Below are 15,784 nucleotides of genomic sequence, written 5' to 3'. Positions count from 1 at the left end.
CATCATACAAGCTTGCTTCTATGTTTATCGAACTAATTTTGATTGATAAATCTTAAAAATAAAATTAAAAAAAATATGACTCGATTATCCGGGGAGATTTTTTTCGGAGTCACCCGGATAATCGAGTCCGACCTGTATCTCAAAAAAATATCGGTAGTTTCAACGCCATAATCAATGAATATCAAAACTAGAAAAAAAATAGCCTATAATTGAAAGAAGAAAATACTTCTGATGATCATATTGGCAACTTCATCTGAAATCTTTTGATCATATGTATTATATCTATATTAGAGATACTGATCCATGACATGATCAACCCGTAAAAATTTGGCTCTGCTTCCTAGCACTTTCGGTTCTTGAGATATTCATGTGGCCCGTGACCATAGATTGGAAACCACTGATTTTTCAATATATCTGTATCAAAGATACTGATCCTTGAGATGATCAATCCGTAAAGCATTTTCTCTTCTTCCTTGCATTTTCGGTTCTTGAGATATTCACGTGGCCCGTGACCATAGATTGGAAACCACTGATCTTTGCAATACAACTACATTGTGATAAGAACATATGTACTCCCTGAAGTGCAACTTTATCCTCACACCTTTGATTCTCGAGAAATTCGCTTGGTCCGTGACCGTGGGTTGGGAACCACTGAACTTAGCAAAACTGCTAAATTATTGATTGTAATTAAATCTATATATATAAAAATGAGTTTGAAGTCCCTTTGAGGCAACAAAACTCAAGAACGGATGATCCGATAAACATGACTCTTGTACGGTTCGATTCGTACTCATGGTGGCTGTGTTTATATGTATAACAAGTTACGAAAATCAACTGGAATAGTAAGAAAATTGATAAAGTACTGATTTTTCATGAGCTGGGAAGGAAATCAACACGATCGAAAATTAACCCGTAAACACCCGAGACGATCTACTTTTGGCAGAAATGCAATATCTTCTTTGTTTTAAAACATTTTACCCCGGATTTTTTTTTATAGTCAAGGGGAATAGTTGTGCTATGAAATGCATGGTACCTCCCCCCTTTGCACCCTCCCCCCTTTTGCGGGGAGGCGAAAATACGTGGCTTTTTTTTGTATTTTTTATAAATTCTGCATGTTTTTGCTCAAATTTCATCGTTTTGCTAATCATCAATAGTTTTCACTGATCCTAGACATGCAATGTATTACTACCCATCATAGTCTGTTGAAGTTTTGATCCCAGAGCTATTCTAAGGCCTCCAAAATACTCCGAAGTTTGTGACACAAATCTAACATTCTCAACCAAATTTTATGCACGATGAATGATCACAGAACATAGTCTACGGTACTCAAAAAGCCTCGAAGCACCCCTAGAAAATTCACGGTACATGACTTGGGTGATCTAGGTCATCCAAACTACTCTGGCATTCATTGTCCTAAGATCTGAAACATCTACCATCGTTTGTGTTCACTCTGTTCAAGAAATTTAGTCACGTTGATGTCCATTAGATCTCACTATGCTATGAGCAACTTGATATTGTGGTAGTTGTACATTCCATGAAATACAAATGGCCTCCAATACACTTTGAAGTTTTGGTTACGATATCTACATACTGTATCATGCTTTAGTTGTGAAAAATATTCGTGGAATGTAGTCTATACTGATGATGGAACCTCAGTGCACATCTATAATGCTTTTGGTACACTCATGGGATATTCCAGGCTTTCCAAACTATTCTGGAGTTAGGATCTTCAAGGCCTACAGGCTCTACACTTATTTTTCTTCACTCTAACGGCATAATTCTTTCACGATTGTGTCTGTTGCACCTTATTATATTACGAGTATCTCTATTTGTTGTTATTTGGGTGTCTGCTGGCATACAAATGGACATAATGTATTTTGAAGTATGGGTCGCAATATCTGTAAAACTTGGGATATTTTTATTGTAGCGAATGCTCACGGAATATAATCTACGCTACTCTTAGAGCCACAGAGTACAATTCTGATAACTTAGCAACATTCACTTGGTGATCTAGGTCATCCAAACTGTTCTGCAGTTGAGACCTTCAAGCTCTACAAGCTCTACTCTTGTATCTCTTTACTTTATCGATGTAATTCTTCCACGATTATCTCTGTTGTATATCATATAATATGTTGAGTATTTCTTTGTGTTCCTTGTGCATCCACTGACATACAAATGATCTTTATGGTATTTGGAAGTGTCGGAAATTACCCAAGAACTCCTCCTCGGAAATTCCTCAGAAGTTCATCGTGATGTTCTCCAAGAATACTTCTACGAGTTTTTAGTTTCCCGTGAAATTCTTCATGAGATTCCCAGCAGTTTCTCGAAAATTTCATCAGGAGGTATTCTGGAATTGCTCCGAAAGGTCCTTAGAAATTCCTCCGAAAATTCCCCGAGGATTCCACGGAAGTCCCCTAGAATTCTTCCAAGAATCCCTCCAAGCCAAGAATTTCAAAAACACCTACTGGACCTTCCCTAAGAATTTTACCAGAGAACCCTCTAAGATTTCTGCCAATAATCCCTTCAGGAATTTCGCCTGAAATTCTTCCAGGGATTTTTCAAGAATTTTCTTCGAAAATTGATTTAAAAAATCTTTCAGAAATTCCTTAATGAATACCTGCTAGATTCTTCAGGAAACCTCCAGAAATTCCTCAAGACAATACTCCCGGGACAACTCCAGGGATTCTACCGAGAATAATTGCAAGGATTTCTCCAAGAACTTCTCCGAGACTTCTTCCAAGAATTCCTTCAATTTTTCTCAAAGAAATATTTCAAGAATTCCTCCAAAACATTCTCCAAAAATTCCTCAAGGAATTTCTCCAGATATTCCTTCGAAAATCCGTCCAGGATTTTTTCCAGGAATTCTTTTAAGAAGTTCAACAGGAACTCTAATAAAAATTTCTCCAAGAACTTTCTCCAATATTTATGTCAAAGTTCCTCCAAGAATCTGTCCCAAAGTTTTGCCAGAGATTCCTTTAAATAAATATCACTGGAAATTCCTCCAGGGATTATCAATAAATACCTTCAGAAATTCCTATTGAAATGCCTACAGGAATACCTCCAGGAATTCCTCCAAGAATTCCTTCGGGAAATCCTCCAAAAATTCGTCCAGGAATTTCTCCAAGACATCCACCAAGAATTCCTCCAACAATCGCTTCTAGAATTCCTTCCCATGAATTCCTTCAGCATTACCTCCAAGAAATCTTTCAAGAAATCCTCCAAGAATCTCTCTAGGAATTTCTTCAGGAATTCCTTGAAGATTTTTTTCAGGAATTCCTCCAAGAATTCCTACAAGAATACTTCCAGGAATTTCTTCAAGAATTTTTTGAAGAAATGTCTGGAGAATACCCTGAAAGGAATTCCTGAAGTACTTTCTGCAAGAATTCATACAGTAATTTGTAAAGGAATTTTTAAAGAATTTCCCATGGAAATCCTTAGAGGAATTCTTAACAATTTCCTTGAACTGCGAGGAAATTTTGAAGTTAGGTTTTTCAATTTTTATTTTCTGAAGGAATTCCTGGAGTATTTCACGAAGTATTTCCTGTAAGAATTCATGGAGTAGTTCTGAATTCACGTTAGGTTTTTCCCGCGAGAATTGGAATTGAAGGAATTTCTGGAGAAATTCCTGTAGTAATTCCTACAGCAATTCCTGTAGGAATTCCTGCATTTATTCCTGGAGGAATTCCTAGAATATTTTTTGAAGCAATTCCTGAGGTGTTTCCCTGAACAATTCCTAGATGATTTCCTGTAGTAATTCCTGAAGCAATTCTTGAAGGAACTCCTGGAGTATTTGCTGGAGGAATTTCGGAAATATATCCTGGAGAATAGCCAGGAAGAATTCCTGGAGGAATCCCTGGAGGAATGACTGATAGAATTCTTGAAAGACTTTGAGGAGTAATCCCTGTGAGGAATTCCGGGAAGAACCCCTGTTGGAATTGCTGCAGGTATACTGGGATAATTTTGTGGAGGAACTCCTAAAAGTATTTCTGGAGGACACCGTGGAGGAATTTCTAAAGGAATCTCTTGATGAATTCATAGATAAATCAGCAGTTATTCCAAAAGAAATTCCTGGAGGTATTCCTGGAGGAATTTCTGGAGAAATCAACCGGGAAACCCGAAAAATTCCCTGGAGAAATTCCTGAACTATTCCCTGGAAAAATTTCTGGAGGAAACTCTGGAGGAATCCCTGGAAGAATTTCTGGAAGAATTTCTGGAAGAATTCCTTAAATACTGAAGAAATCCCTGGATTAGTTGTTGGTGGAAAACTTGGATGAATTACACTAGTTTACAGCATTTTTGAACTCGGTAAGCTGATGATAATTTTTGGTGTAGAATCATGCCCTGAGTTCGAAAACGCGAAGGAAAAAAATTACAGTAGAGCGGAAATTTTTTCGACTTTCCATACAAGGTTGATGATTTGAAATCGATTTTTGTTCTATTTTTAAGCAAAGTCGCTCACTTCAAACATCTCATTCTCCGTAATCAATGCTCCGATTGAGCTGAAATTTTTACTGTTACTCGCCTACATATGATATGTCAAATAAACGTCGAGAAATAATTTTTAAGTTGTTTTTTCTTATTAAAAAAAATACATTTCTTCAAAAAATTTTGGGAATTTTGCTAAAATTTAAGAAGATCGTCCCTAAAACTCGCCAATATCTTGAATTTCATCAATCTGACGCAAAACCTGTATTCAGATGATCGAATAGTATTGTATTCAGCTTTTGATTTATGGAAAAAGATTTAAAATTGGTTGAACAAAACGCAATATATTTGAATTTTTGTAAATTACATATTTTGAAAAGTTACAAAACTCGATATTGAGCTAAAACTCAAAAACTGTTCTACTTTAAATTTTTTGAAGGTCGGTTTCGAAATCAGCACTAAATTGTACTTCAAAAATTTTGGTCGTTGACAGAAGTTCACGACTTTGGTTTTATTTTGTAAACTTGTGTTACTGAAGGAGCGGATAGGAATTCCTGGAGGAATACCTGAATGAATTCCTTGATGAGTCCATGGAGGAATTCACGAAGGAATCTCTGGAGGTATTCCTGATGGAATCCTTTAAGGAATCTCTAGAAGAATTTCTAGAAAAATCGCTGGAACAATCCCTGGAGAAATTCCGAGGAAAATTCCTGGAAAACTTCCTGGAGGAATCCCAGGAGAAATTTTTGGAGGAACTCTTGAGAAAATTTCCTTGAGAAGTTTTTAGGGAATGCCTGGCGACATCTTTGAGGGACTCCCGTGGATTCCTCGGGGAATTTCTGAAGGAATCCCCGAGGAACTCCTGCAGGATTTTTAGAAAAGTTCTTGAAGTAATTCCTGAGGAACTCCTGAAGGAATTCCAGCATAGCTCCTGATGAAATTTTCGAGAAACTGCTGGGAAACTCCTGATGAATTTCACGGGAAGTCCCGAGGCATTCGCTAGGAACTCGTTGATGTTCTCGAAGAACATCACGATGAACTTCTGAGGGACTTCTGTAGGAATTTCAGAGGAACTCCAAGAGGAATTCTTGGGTAATTTCCTACTCTTCCAAATACCATAAAGATCATTTGTATGTCAGTGGATGCACAAGGAACACAAAGAAATACTCAACATATTATGATATACAACAGGGGTAATCGTGGAAGAATTACATCGATAAAGTAAAGAGATACAAGAGTAGAGCTTGTAGAGCTTGAAGGTCTCAACTCCAGAACAGTTTGGATGACCTAGATCACCAAGTGAATGTTGCTAAGTTATCAGAATTGTACTTTGTGGTTCTAAGAGTAGCGTAGATCATATTCCGCGAGCGTTCGCTACAATAAAAATATCCCAAGTTTTACAGATATTGCGACCCATACTTCAAAATAAATTGGGTCCATTTGTATGCCAGCAGACACCCAAATAACAACAAATAGAGATACTCGTAATATAATAAGGTGCAACAGACACAATCGTGAAAGAATTATGCCGTTAGAGGGAAGAAAACAAGTGTAGAGCCTATAGGCCTTGAAGATCCTAACTCCAGAATAGTTTGGAAAGCCTGGAATATCCCATGAGTGTACCAAAAGCATTATAGATGTGCACTGAGGTTCCATCATCAGTATAGACTACATTCCACGAATATTTTTCACAACTAAAGCATGATACAGTATGTAGATATCATAACCCAAACTTCAAAGTGTATTGGAGGCCATTTGTATTTCACGGAATGTACAACTACCACAATATCAAGTTGCTCATAGCATAGTGAGGTCTAATGGACATCAACGTGACTAAATTTCTTGAACAGAGTGAATACAAACGATGGTAGATGTTTCAGATCTTAAGACAATGAATTCCAAAGTAGTTTGGATGACCTAAATCACCCAAGTCATGTACCATGAATTTTCTAGGGGTGCTCCGAGGCTTTTTGAGTACCGTAGACTATGTTATGTGATCATTCATCGTGCATAAAATTTGGTTGAGAATGTTACATTTGTGTCACAAACTTCGGAGTATTTTGGAGGCCTTAGAATAGCTCTGGGATCAAAACTTCAACAGACTATGATGGGTAGTAATACTTTGCATGTCTAGGACCAGTGAAAACTATTGATGATTAGCAAAACGATGAAATTTGAGCAAAAACATGTAGAATTTATAAAAAAAATACAAAAAAGCCACGTATTTTCGCCTCCCCGCAAAAGGGGGGAGGGTGCAAAGGGGGGAGGTACCATGCATTTCATAGCACAACTATTCCCCTTGACTATAAAAAAAAAAATCGGGGTAAAATGTTTTAAAACAAAGAAGATATTGCATTTCTGCCAAAAGTAGATCGTCCCGGGTGTTTGCGGGTTAAACCAATCTAGAGTGCGGTGCTATTTTGAGCTCAACAGTTGTCAAACCACCACAAGACGGCAAGACTAAGTTTGCCGGGCCCGCTAGTAACTTATAAACTTACATAGGTTGGGAACTTTGTGATTTTGATCTTCAAAAACTAATTATAAAACTGAAAAAAAAACACTCCCCCGATTTACGCACTAATTCCCAAATAGTGCTCCCCCAATTTACGCTCCCTCCGGTTTGAGCGTAAATTGGGTGGTTAGTGTAATTATTCCCAGTTCTCTTGTTCCGTTCAATCACAGAATTAAAACTGTTGTCATCCTCCATTGCTCGGGTAATGGCCACCTACCTTCGCATCGCAGCCATTCAACAACAGTAGTCACGTGACAACGAGGCAACGTGTGTGTCGAGCGGCAACATCAATCGTCAAGCGCTACAATAATCGGTTTTTGATATGAAACGGACGCAGATGGCGAACGGCACACGTGGGCCACTCCTGGGGCAAGTGTTGGATTATGATGAGTTGAGATTAAATCATTTTGATTGTGGATGTTGTGTACAGCACGCACTGTTGTTGGTGGTAAAACGAAATGTTCGAATCTAAATTGGAGTGAAGTTCAAATGTTGGATACTTGATGTGCAACCAGTAGTGGTAGAAAAAACCAACAAAAACATGTTCAGCATATTGTGTCCACCGGCCATCAAAACGGAATTTATTAGCATTAGCTTCCCAAGAGAATTCATCCAAATTTCCATATGTTAGAATATGTGCATGCATTTCGGAGTACTTTTAGTTCCCCCGTTCACGTTGCTGTCTGTCCAGTCCACGCACGCATGATCGAAGTTCACAATTGTGCACTTTTTAAACGACCATGGACCAGGTACCACGTGGATTCAGGGTCATAAATCTGTCCCCGGCCGGTCGGATCGATGTATGTGAAACGCAGCAGAGCTGCCCTCTGGCACTGAACTTTTTTTTTCCTTCAATGGAGCTCTGGGTTCATTCGGCTGCGTTATGATCTGGGCCATATTTTGTTGCGCCAGAGTAACAGAAACGATCAACGACGTGCCTTGCATGCATAGCTAATCAGCCAGTCAGTCAGCCAGGAGACCTTGCTTGCATGGGTAAATTGCTGCATATTGTCACCATCACCGCACCGTGTGGGTTCTTTCCGAAGGGTGCTGAAAGGTGGTCAGCTGCTGTCAGAACGGAACACCGGGTAATGAGTATTGCAATTACATATTTGCCTTTTTGAATGGGTCTTAATAAGGGGTGGCCACGACTTAGACTAATGCCGGAGTCGGTCTGGTTGTCAACTTAAGCCGGTCATAATAGTTCAACTGAGACAGTTGAACAATCATGATTTCTATGCCACGCACCGATAAATGGTCACTTATTATCGGATGCTGAGGCTATGTTTGAAGGTTTTTTTTTGTGTGTCACTTGCAAGTGAGATTGAAAAAAATGCGAATGCAGTCTGAATTAGATATAATAAAGTGGGCCCATATATCCGAGGCGGTAAACGCACGGGTATTCAGCATGACCATGCTGAGGGTGTCGGGTTCGATTCTCGGTCGGTCCAGGATCTTTTCGTAAAGGAAATTTCCTTGACTTCCTTGGACATAGAGTATCTTCGTGCCTGCCACACGATATACACATGCAAAATGGTCATTGGCAGAGGAAGCTCTCAGTTAATAACTGTGGAGTGCTCATAGAACACTAAGCTGAGAAGCAGGCTTTGTCCCAATGAGGACGTTACGCCAAGAAGGGAGAGAGAAAGTGAGACCTTTGCGAACTCCAAAAAGTAACTGCAGACTATATTTACTTTAAAGCAAAGTGTCAACCTACCAAATAACACCTACAAGTCTACAAGTCATGTAATCAGCGAACTGTGCCGCATTATATGTTCGGAGTAACCAAAACTCAATTATCTTTCGCCTGGCATCCACCGTGAACCATTCACTACGCAACCATTTCCCAGAAACACTACTAAATCCGCATGAACTTGAGCAGACGACGCGTTGGTCTGCCGTGGGGGAACGATGCAATAATGCATCATATGATCACCTTCTCCCATACATACAAACATTTATTTGTTCAACATCACATTTTTAAGACAAGAAATAATCAACAATAGTACGCCACAATACTCGGTTTGTGGCTGCCGCTCTCCATCCTCGGTCGCGCCCAATGCTCGCCAAGTCACGCTCCACCTGGTCCGCCCATCGTGCTCTCTGCGCTCCACGCCTTCTTGTGCCAACCGGATCCGTTGCAAACACCAGCTTTGCAGGGTTGTTGTCCGGCATTCTTGCAACATGCCCTGCCCAACGTATCCTTCCGGCTTTGGCCACCTTCTGGATGCTGGGTTCGCCGTAAAGTGCAGCGAGCTCGTGGTTCATCCTTCTCCGCCACACACCGTTCTCCTGCACACCGCCGAACCTGATAGTGCTCTCGGCAGCGTCGTTGATGGCTGCTTTCACTGTACTCCAGCAGTCCTCTAGAGGGGCCTCATCGAGCACGCCCTCTTCTGGCAATGCGGCCCCGAGATTCTACGCGTATGCTGAGGCGACATCCGGTTGTTTCAGTCGCTCTAGGTTGTACCGTGGCGGTCGCCGGTACCGTACATTGTTGATGACGGAGAAATTTGGGCGCAGTTTGACCATAACCAGATAGTGGTCGGAGTCGATGTTGGCGCCACGATAGGCCCTGACGTCGATAATGTCGGAGAAGTGCCGTCCGTCAATCAGAACGTGGTCGATTTAAGATTCCGTCTGCTGCGGTGATCTCCAGGTGTAACGATAAGGGAGGCTATGTTGGAAAAAGGTGCTACGGATGGCCATATTTTTGAAGGCGGCGAAATCAGTGAGTCGTATGCCGTTTTCGTTCGTCTGCTGGTGGGCGCTGAACTTTCCAATCGTCGGTCTGAGTTCCTCCTACTGAGCGTTCAAATCTCCTATGATGATCTTGACATCGTGGCTTGGGCAGCGATCGTACTCGCGTTCGAGCTGCGTGTCATCATCAGTACTTCCGGAGTGTGGGCTGTGCACGTTTATTATGCTGAAGTTGAAGAATCGGCCTTTGATCCTCAACCTGCACATTCTTTCGTAGATCGGCTACCAACCGATCACGCGCCTCTGCATGACGCCCATCACTATAAAAGCTGTTCCCAGCTCACGTGTGTTGCCGCAACTCTGGTAGATGGTATGATTATCTCTAAACGTTCGCACCATTGATCCCGTCCAACACACCTCCTGCAGCGCTACGATTCCGAACCCGCGGTCCTTCAGTAGATCGGCGAGTATGCGAGTGCTCCCAATGAAGTTAAGAGATCGGCAGTTCCACGTACCGAGTTTCCAATCGCAAGTCCTTTTTGTTCGCTGGGGTCATTGCCGTTGGTCTCTGTTCGTATTATTCTGTTGCTGATTTTCCATTACAATGGTTTTTACGGCTGGCTCGTAGGGCCTGACACTACCCCCTACTTTCCGGACGACCATAGTGCACAGTTGAGCTTAGAGTGCTACCCTGGCACTCGGACGTAGATCAGCCGCCCATAACATGGGAATCAGACTCTGTTGTGAGCCGCTCCTTCTGGAGAACAGACACTCAGGTTTGCCGAAGCAAACCCCCCCTTCCCTGTCAGCCTACTACCAAAGTTCCCACCGGGGTTGGTTACCCGATCTTCCCTAAGGTTGCTCATAGTTTCCGGCCGGTACCGCGAGGAGGTAGGGATAGGAGTTGCTGGGCAGAGGCTAGTGGATCACAATGGGATCTGAATTGCGCAGCATACTCAGCCTTTGCCGTGGAGTGTCTTGGATATATTGATACCACATTTACAAGCCTTCGATTTTGATCTAGATTGGCTCTAGACATTTTTTTTCTTTTTGCATGTCTCTCCAGAACACTAGAATCTGCATCCGACAGGATTGCAGTCTTCGACAAAGTGCTTTAGTTGCTATATTTTACATCTTCGGTTTAGGTAGAGATCTGCTGTACTGTAACTGATATATGGCAGTTTTTTATCTTTCGATAAACCTCTCAGAGCTCTAGATATGCTATGCATCTTGTTGGAAGGCAGTCATTGCTAAAGTGCTTCGGATTAGTTGATACTACATTCTTACGTCTTCGGCTTTTATCTTGATCTGTCTTAATTGATCTAGATCAATTTTATCTTACTCTAGAGCTTTAGATCATCAGGGTTGCAGTCTTCTGAAAAGTACTTTGTATTAGAACTGCCGGAAAAACTCTAAAAAAAGTACTTTGTATTGGTTGTTACTACAGTTTTACCACCGACAAACCGACGTGACAGTGGTGTTTCAAAACTGTCCCCCTCAATTTAACGGTCGACTAGCAAAACGAGCGAACCCTTCTGTCAATACAGCGCAGACGCGAACCTCATCCTATGTAAACACACGGGGGTTTGGGATCACGCTAGTAAACCAACGCGAACCATTATAGAGGTGGCGGTAGTGTTCAACTATTTTTCATCATGGCGTCGCGGAGAACAAATATGAATTTGTTTGTTCTAGCTGTCACGTCGGTTCTTCGGTGGTTTTACGTCTTTGTTGTTGGTGTAGAACTACAACAGGGATGCCAGATGATTTTTTGAAAAATCTAAATCACTCTTTCTATAAATCTGTGTCTCATACAAAACTTTGGTGAAAAATCTATAGCCCATTCAAAAATAAAATGGCCCCTCAAGCTTAAAAATAAAAATAAATCTGTACGAATGCTCAAAAATCTGTATGGCATCCCTAAACTATAACTAGATCTACATTAGTTTTATCTTTTAATATAGCCTTTGTGTTCTAAGTTTACCATATGAAAGTGTTTAGAAAGATAGTTTCTCTGGCAAAGTATTTTGAAATTCAAGGATTTACAGTTGATAGGCCGTTCCTTTCATGGTTTTGCCACTAGACGGCGCTAGTGAGTACGCAAATTCTATAACTTGAATATCTCAGGATCCTGATTACTTAGAAAGCTGGTTTCTTTGGTAAAGTTGTTCTACGCCTATGGTTTATGTATAATTGTCCCATGTTGTTTATAGGAATTTCCATACAGCATGGGACAATGGGGCATAGAACGGCAGTATACTAGACAAAAATGTATAAAACTTCATTTATTTCGGTTCACCTAATTCTGAGACAAAGCAGATTGAAAAACGAGAGTCAAATAGAAAAAACTATACCTAGAGGTGCGCTAACTTCGAATTGAGTTAACCAATCAGGCCCAAAATTGTACCAATTACAGCTAGCTAGTAAAGGAACTGGCAGTCAAAATTTGAGAATATTTGCTGCATTTTATAAAAAGTGGAGCTTTTCCCTGGAATCTGGTGGAAATGCCCTTTGCCCTCACCAGGAATTTCGTGGAGATTACTACTGCAACCTCGTGGAGATTCCCTTCAGAATCTCATGGACATTCCGCCGGAATATCGTGGAGACTCTCTCTCTGGAATCCCGTGGAGATTCCTCTCTGGAATGATGCTAGTGAGAAGACAAATTTTATTACATTTCAATTCCAGGTAATCAGGATCCTGAGATATATGAAATTGCAATGTTGATAGTGTTTATCTGATGAGAACCTATTCAAGTTTCTTCACAGGACTTAGTTCCAAATCTCTGACGAGATTCTTCTCGGGGTTCTGCTCAAAGCTCTGACTTTGGCTGATATTCTGTAAGAATTTATACTTGCTTTCCCTAATGAACCTCTCACGAGATCCTACTGCAGTATTGACGATATTCTACTGCACTCCCCTGATGGCATTCTATATACACGAATCCGGTCGAGATTCTGCATGAATCCCTTGACAATATTCACATAAATATCCTAACAGAGTCCAACACCACTTGTGCTGATGGTAATCCACTCGAATCTTCTAAACTTAAATCTCTGAACCGGATTTTACTCGAATTATCTGAAGGGATTCTTCCTGAGATGTTTGAACTTGAAACCCCCAACGGAATCTTTTCAAAACGGATTCTACTCTACTTCACAGAGAACCTCCTGATCGGATTCTACTCGACTCTTCTGACGGGTTTCTACTTCAATCACGTCTAGGATTCCACACGAATCTACTGACGATACTCTACTCCAGTCTCCTGAAAGATTCATACTCGACTTCTCTAAGAGATTCTATTCGAACCCTCTGACAGGATTATATTCCAATCTTCTGAATGGGGTTCGCTCGAATCTTTTCATGGAATTCTACTGAATCTATCACGCCGAGGACCTGGGATCGAATCCCACATACTCACAAAATGCGGGTCCCGAGATAAACTAGCCCAGGGCTAGAAATCTCGTTATACAGGTAAAAAAATCTATCAAAAGATATTTTAGGAAAATCTCCAAAAAATTTCATTAGCTTTTCACAACACAAACATCCTTTTGAACCATGTTATCATACAGTGTAATATCTTGTATCGATCCCTTCTATTTTCATCAGAAAGGAATCGAACACAAATGTCAGTAGCAGCAGGCAGGCATTCCGCGCGTATGACGGAGTGACTCAATACTTTTTTATTGAAATTCCAATCCTTGTTAGGGGGTTCATTCTCTACTATTAGATACTGTTGGCGGCGTAACACTCTTCTCGAATGATTCTATTGCGCGAAGCTGATATTTTATTCATTGCAGCACTTTGCAAGAGATTGCAAAAATGGATCCATCCATCGCCATTTTTTTTTTCTTTTATTTTGATAAGGAAATGCGAAACTGTTTGTGGACACATGAAGGGATCGAGCGAGCTTGTTCGTATAGGGCAGTAGGCCGTCTCCGGTTTTGGCGTGAGCTGAAGATATTTTTTTCCATGATGCATCACATGCCTGCACGTTGGGCCCTTTTGAGTTGATGCGCTGCGTTGGTGCCATATGGATGGGAAAAAATGCGCTGCGAAGGATGCCAAAGTTGAATAATACATCCATAATTTAAAGTAGGCGGTGGAATAGCAGTAGGCAGTAGGCTCCCTTCGCACATGCATGATAAGCGAGCCGCGAACTACTGCGATGGGAAAACTTGTGATTACTTTATGGATTTAAAGAGTTTCGGATCTGATCGCAGGAGACCAGAGCAGCACAGCGGTTGGAAGTGCTGAGGAACTCAAATTGAGTCTCGATTGCTTCGGTGGAGTCTTGTCGTGCTGTGCAAGCTTTGATCGATGACGAGGCACGACAGATGTCGACCGAGCTGCTGCGTCGTGTCGTACAGGTTAGAGGTGCCTATGCCAACTAGATTGCTATCAGTCAAACTATGCGGTACTATATTTAGAGGTGATATAAGTTATGTGCGAGCGGGTTTTGGTGCGGAGGGGAGACCTAGTTGTTCTAAAAAGCCGTTGGAATTATAATTCACCCGACGTGTTTACGTCAAAGCAAATGATTTCAAAATGTGGGTTTCACCACCACCACACGTAGGCGGCATCGATCGGCAGGTCACAGAGCTGTGTGTTTAATCAATCATAAACCGCTAAATACTTTGAAGGGGCAACATATGATTGGAAATTTTAAGGCTAACCTTTCAATCAATTAAATGGCAAACCACTTGTTGTTATGTGGACATGTTATGACCAAGAAAAATCGAAGTTTTAAAACTTATGGTACTCAATCTTGCGCCGTTAACGCCTAAGGTATCTCACAATTAAAATCTTCGAATAAATTTGTTGGTATCAATAGTCAAGTTCCAATGAAATAAACATACTTTCCTAATAAACATGGGGAGTCTATAGTGTAGTTCCAAAAGCAAGTCTTCAATGGAAGTCCTCAACAATTCTCTCCTATTGTTACATTCTGATCCGTATAGAACTACGAAAACTGCGAACAATAGTGACGAAAACAATTAAAACCCTTAGATAAAGAACTAGGGAAAACTTGGAAATTACAATACAAAAAATGTTGATCAATCGGTAGAAATGATTGAGAGATGATTATGTGAGAAAAAAATATTTGATAGATCGCAGCTTCAATCAACTTTTAACCAACACAACTCTATTATTGTTTCGGCTCAGATGCCAACCTGCTAATACGCTCTCGGTTGAGCTTTCATTCTGCAAGCGAGAACGAATATTTTGTGTGAGCTTGGAGTCAGTTTGGTACAGTCGTAACACTTGCGAAATTTCCATCGACCATGCTTTAAACGATCATTTTAAATTTTCATAGTTGTGGCTTTCACAACCAGAGGCGCGCGCATTGTTTTTCTATGCGTTTGACGTTTCACGCTAGCGCCTTCTGTTGACGATATTGCACAACACAGTGATTCGTGCAACTTTTCCACCAGGTGATGGTAGTGTGCACTGGGCTATGGATTTCCATAAAAATCGTTCAAGGTGTTACGTCTGTTTGTCTGTGGTTTGGTTTTCTATTTCGCAGAATCGTTACCTGATCTGTGGCTAATTTGGCTAAAGCACCGATCTAGCGAATACGATGTTATTGGTTCGTATCCCACCAGAACATCATTTTTTCACAAATTTGTTGTTATTGTTTACAAATTGTTGTTCTTCATCGCTCTTATTCAAACCTTTTTTTTTCAGTTGGAGCTAAGCATACCTGGGTTAAATTTTTGATCAGTTCAGAGTTTTTCCTTACCCATATAAGAAGAAGTTTTTTTTTACATATTTTTACATTCTCCTACTCCTAATTTCGGCACTATTAAAAAATTTAAAAAATTCCATATATGAATCACAAATGAAAGTCATGAAGAAAATTCTGAAACAAACCATGAAGTATTCGTGGGGCAAACCCCTGAAAGACTCACGGGAGTAATTTCTTTGAGTCGTGGAGTAATCTCAGAAGGAATTTATGAACGAATCTCAGAAGACCATCAGACAAAGTCTAAGATTAATCTATTAAGGAATCTAATAAAATCTCTGAAGAGAATTAGAAGGAAACCCGGAAGAAACCACTGAAAGAATCCCAAAACAAATTCTCTGAGAAAATCCCAAGTGAAATTTGTAATAATTTTTAAGGAGGAATCAATGGAAGAACTCCAGA

The sequence above is a fragment of the Aedes albopictus genome, chromosome 3 (genome assembly GCF_035046485.1).
Source record: "Aedes albopictus strain Foshan chromosome 3, AalbF5, whole genome shotgun sequence".
Classification (NCBI taxonomy): Eukaryota; Metazoa; Arthropoda; class Insecta; order Diptera; family Culicidae; genus Aedes; species Aedes albopictus.
This window is presented reverse-complemented; position numbering follows the sequence as displayed.